The following is a 4534-nucleotide window of genomic DNA, read 5'->3' as shown; positions in this document are numbered from 1 at the left end:
CCCCCCCCCCCCCCCCCCGCTTGCTTGTCACAATATATATTTTCAACAGCACTTCACCTATTCCTCTGCCACTTACAAGCTGCAGATGAGAGCCCTAGCAGAGACCATGCTATTGTAATTAAAACAGTAGGAGTGAGTGAAGAGTGAAAGTGGTGAACGTACGCGCGTGAGTGTGTCATAATGCTTAGAGCTGCTGAATGCATGTGGCTTCTAGTAAAGTCAGACAGAATTGCAGGTACCCAGCATGTCCCAAGCGCATGATACAGAGAACACCACCAAAATGATAGTGGTGGCTGTTCCTGCCTTGCAGTATGCAATATCTCTGCAAACCACATCTTCTATTTAAACTGGAAATGATCTTTGACATTTATGGACATCCACAATCATAAAGACTCTATTAAATATTTATTGTTCTACTTCCTATAATACATTTGTGGAATTGCATACATATTAAGGATGTCCAGTTTAAACACATCTTAGGACTAATGTTTGGCCTTAAGATTGCAGGGAAAAAATAGTTTTTTTCTAAAGAAATTCACGTTCAAAATTATCCACATTTATCCAGATCTCATTGGTTTAGAAAATCAGGCTCAAATTCCTGAAAGAATGGGCTTCCTTGTCATACTTCCACCTACAGAGAATAAGTTGAAATTCCATATGAAGGGTGTCTATATTTCAATGTTTCTGTACCTCTGCTTTGACTCCTAACAGAAACCTGATTACGGGATAGAATATCATTAACTCTACTTTCTTGCACCCTACGGGTGTGAACAAGAGTTCATGGAATCCTGCTCATATTTAAATGGCTTAGTTTAAGCCATCTAAACCTGAGTCAAGAGCATTGCATGCAAGCATTTGCTACTCGCCAGGAGGAAGTGTGGGAAGCCGGAGGCAAGCCAGTCAGGGGGAGGAAGAGAGGGGCTGGCAGGTCCTGGAGGGTGAAGGGGTCTGGTGCGTGGTCCAGAGGTATGCTGGTTGGAGGGCTAGGAGTAAAAATACCCTGGTCAGGGTTGGAGGAGTAAAATAACATAGCCCAAAGGCTGTGGGGAGCAGCTGGCCTTTTCCAGCCACAGGGCTGTACTGCAGACTCATGTAAGCTCATTCAGTGCAATCTAAATGTAATGGTTGTACATGCCCTATGAAATCTTTTGCTTGGATTCAGTTTATGTTTTGTGTAAAGATTCTACTCAGCTCTTATTGTATCCAAATCACCTCAGCTATGCCCAATCTAGACCCTGTTTTTACACATTAGCTTCACCCAGTCCACACCTCCATTATTTTGACATATAGCTGACACAATCCTAATATTAAGAAATTATTTTTGATTAACTAAAACAGAGGATATTTGCCTGACTGACACTGCAGTTTTCAATCCTCCCCATATTTTATGTATTTAGAGAAAACCTATTTTACAAGATAGTATAAAGGGTTTACAGGCAGATTAAAGGATAAAACTGCCAACAGCTGTAATATATATGGTCGATAGGGTGTTAACCACAAATCTATAATGGTTTTGCTGACTACACATTGCCCAAATTCCAGTTGGTTTGTATTACTGCCTTCTGATTCATCACAACATGAACAGAAAAATGATGATGGAAAAAATTTTGCCTCTAAAAGAGCTGTACTCAAATCCGTAGCGCTGATTTTCAAATTCCTCTACTGCTTTTTGAGTAGGCACAAAATTTTCCTTTACTGTTTAAATTCCTTTAGGAAGACTGGCTGCAAAAAATGTCTGGGTTGTCCTTTTAAGTCATGTAGTTCAAGAAAGCCTCTTCTCCCTGCCAAAGAATGAGGCTGCTTGTGCAGAAATCCTTCACCAGTTTCACCTCCTCGTCCCACATCATGGTTGCCATCCGGAGGCGTTACACAGAACTCCCCTGGGATTATGTATACTGTCTCTGGTTGGAGGAGAGAGGCGTCTCACATGTGCAGGAGGCAAGTGCGTTACTTACACTGTATACTCAACATCTATCCCACAGGGGCGCCACAAACAAGAGGCTTGGACCAGGAGGTGAAAAGTTTGTCTGGAATATATGTTTGAAAGTCCTTACCATCTACTGCAGGGGTGCTTGACCTCCAGATTGCCTACAGAGCCATACCATTCAGCCTGTGGAGCTCCCCAGGGGTCCAGAAATCTGGCAACAGGGCAGTGTTGGCAGCATTAATTGCTGCTTCCCAATTTCTAGACCTATGGAGAGTCTGTCTACTGGATGATATGGTCTTGCACATGAGATCATGTTGGCATGCAGTCAGATCCAGTAGGCAGGCAATGCACCAGAGTAGGGTGGCATGATGCTGGATTGGGCTGGTGGATAGCACATGGCCAGACTGTGCCCACAAACCAACCTCACATAGATTCCAGACTGTGGAGCCAGAAGGTTGGACACCACTTATCAACTGTATTCACAGGACAGTATTTTCTGGCATTAAACAGAGGTGTTGGGAGGAGACAGATGTTACACACCATGGTCAATTTCTGGTGCTAGTCAGGGCTAAAACAAAGATCCTCAACGAGGGAAATGGCCAAACTTGGACCTGACTGTCTTGCTGACTGGGACTGTTAGGGTCTCTCTGCTATGTCCTGTTCCCCATCTTCAAACTCCCAGCTGTCCCTAATAAGCTACAGAAAGACCCCTATGTCGTACTTACCCACCCACATATGTGGGGGACCCCTCTACTTCTTAGGTTAAACAGCTTCCCTCCTATCCTAGCAGCCTCTTCCTTTTTCCTGAAAAAAAATGATGTAGGCCTGCCTTGATGTTGGGGGCGAGTGAGCGCAGACACTGAGCTAACTGAAAAAAAAAGCCATATGTGTTTCATTTGAATGTGTCCACACACAAAGAACAGCACACTTCCAACTTTTACACACCCAGAAATAAAATGCCAGGAAATTTAGTACGTTAATCCCAGGCTAGTAGTACCTGCCCTTCCAGCCTAGAATTCTAGAGGCAAGTGTTCAATACGTAAAAGAAATGATCTGCAAACACACACACACATACACCCCTGCATGCATACATATGTACATCTGGTTACTGTAGCCTCACACAAAAAATGGTCATTTTAACATATAAGGGCCAGATCCTTTTTCACTTATTGAGTCTAAGTGGATTTAAGCACCTAAGGGTGGTTTCATTTCAGCCTGATAAACTCTAAAAAATTCACTGGTACATCCAATTTTGTAGCACACCCTCATTTTCCCCTTAAGCTTGAGTTACAAGAAAGCAGTGAAGAGGAAGAGGACCTACACAACTTTTTCACTGACTATTTTCCAAAGCCTGGGAGTATAACAGGATTGCACTTAGGCACCTAAGTCCATTGAATAGGTGAAATAGAATCTAGCCCCAAATGTCCACCTGCGCAACAAAACTGTCTTAACTGCATGTATAGTTATTGCAATCATCCAACTATGTACAAAATGCACAAAATGAATTTTTTGCACAGCCAATGCTCCTATTCACTGAAAATTTGATACCTATTCTCCTAGTTTTGTCACAGACAGAAGCAGGTAAAAAGACTATGCACAAGCAGAAAATTTCAATTGTACGTGGTTAGAACCAACTCTGCAATCGTTATTGTTGAATTTATGTACAAACCTTTAGCTATAAGTCACTGTAAGTGTCAGTCTTTGATCTGTCTCTAGAGTACACTATATTTAGAAAAGCAATTACCAGAGGTTAAGAATTGTCCAAGTGTGGTGTTTTGTATTTAAATAATCAATTTAAAAGTCCTTTAGGTTGATAGCAACAATAAAAATATTTTGTCTGTTAAAAATCTAATGGTTTTTAATACTTAAATGTTCTTCCTGTAGAACAGCCAGGAGAAAACTACTATGTTTTCAGGTCGATGTATACAAAGACAATCTTTATATTAACTAAACTTCTGAGTTTTTATCAGGGGCTAAAACAGCTTCTCTTTACAAGCATGCTGTGTAACTACAGCACCATCATAAACAGAAAACACTGAACCAGTAACTGATGTCTCCCTTCCCATATAAAGAATGAAAGCATTGGGCACCACTCCCCACGGGGCAGGTAGGTAATGGAAAACAAAATTAGGCACTCACAGTTTTTAACTCATATTTTGGTAATGGGGCGATTTCATTTTTTGTGCTCATTTTTAATACCACAGAAAATATGGACAGTAAGTAGCAGGGGCTCTCCAGAATATGACGTCCCTCTCTGTCACTCTATCCTCTCATGCAGCTTACTCAAATTTTATAGAAGTCATGATTCAAAAAGTATAAGAGCAATGAGAACTCTACAAAACAAAGGCAGAACCAAATGCACATACCTGAAGCAATGCATTATGTTGAGGACAAACAGTTCATCAGAGGAAGGCTCTTCTCTGCTTCTAGCCAGCACCACTAAAAGAAACGCTATTCCCTGCCTTTCAAACTTAACCAATGAATGTGAGCTTACTTGGGGAGCTTTGCTTAGTCAGCTCACAGAGACAAAGTTTGTTCTGTAGAGATTTTAGATTCCTGGCAAGCACTGCTGAATTGTTTAGAAGTACATTTGTGAGTGTGTGGGGA

General features: G+C 41.5%; 1 protein-coding gene across 4 annotated transcripts in view; it reads right to left on the bottom strand.

Annotated features, from left to right (window-relative positions):
- Window positions 1-4534, bottom strand: part of TMEM108 (transmembrane protein 108) — a 331954-nt gene that overhangs the window by 253853 nt on the left and 73567 nt on the right. For 2 of the 4 annotated variants that reach the window (XM_019508861.1, XM_019508864.1), the window contains exon 1: window positions 4294-4402. The exons of the other annotated variants lie outside the window; for them this stretch is intronic. The gene's annotated coding sequence lies outside the window, so the exon portion shown is untranslated. Of the gene's footprint in view, window positions 1-4293; window positions 4403-4534 lie in introns of those variants that run through there. 4 annotated transcript variants of the gene reach the window in all.

Source organism: Gavialis gangeticus, unplaced genomic scaffold (genome assembly GCF_001723915.1).
Source record: "Gavialis gangeticus isolate Ggan-Ray unplaced genomic scaffold, GavGan_comp1, whole genome shotgun sequence".
NCBI classification, from domain to species: Eukaryota; Metazoa; Chordata; order Crocodylia; family Gavialidae; genus Gavialis; species Gavialis gangeticus.
The sequence above is the reverse complement of the archived record's forward strand: the minus strand, read 5'-3'. Positions and strand labels throughout refer to the sequence as shown.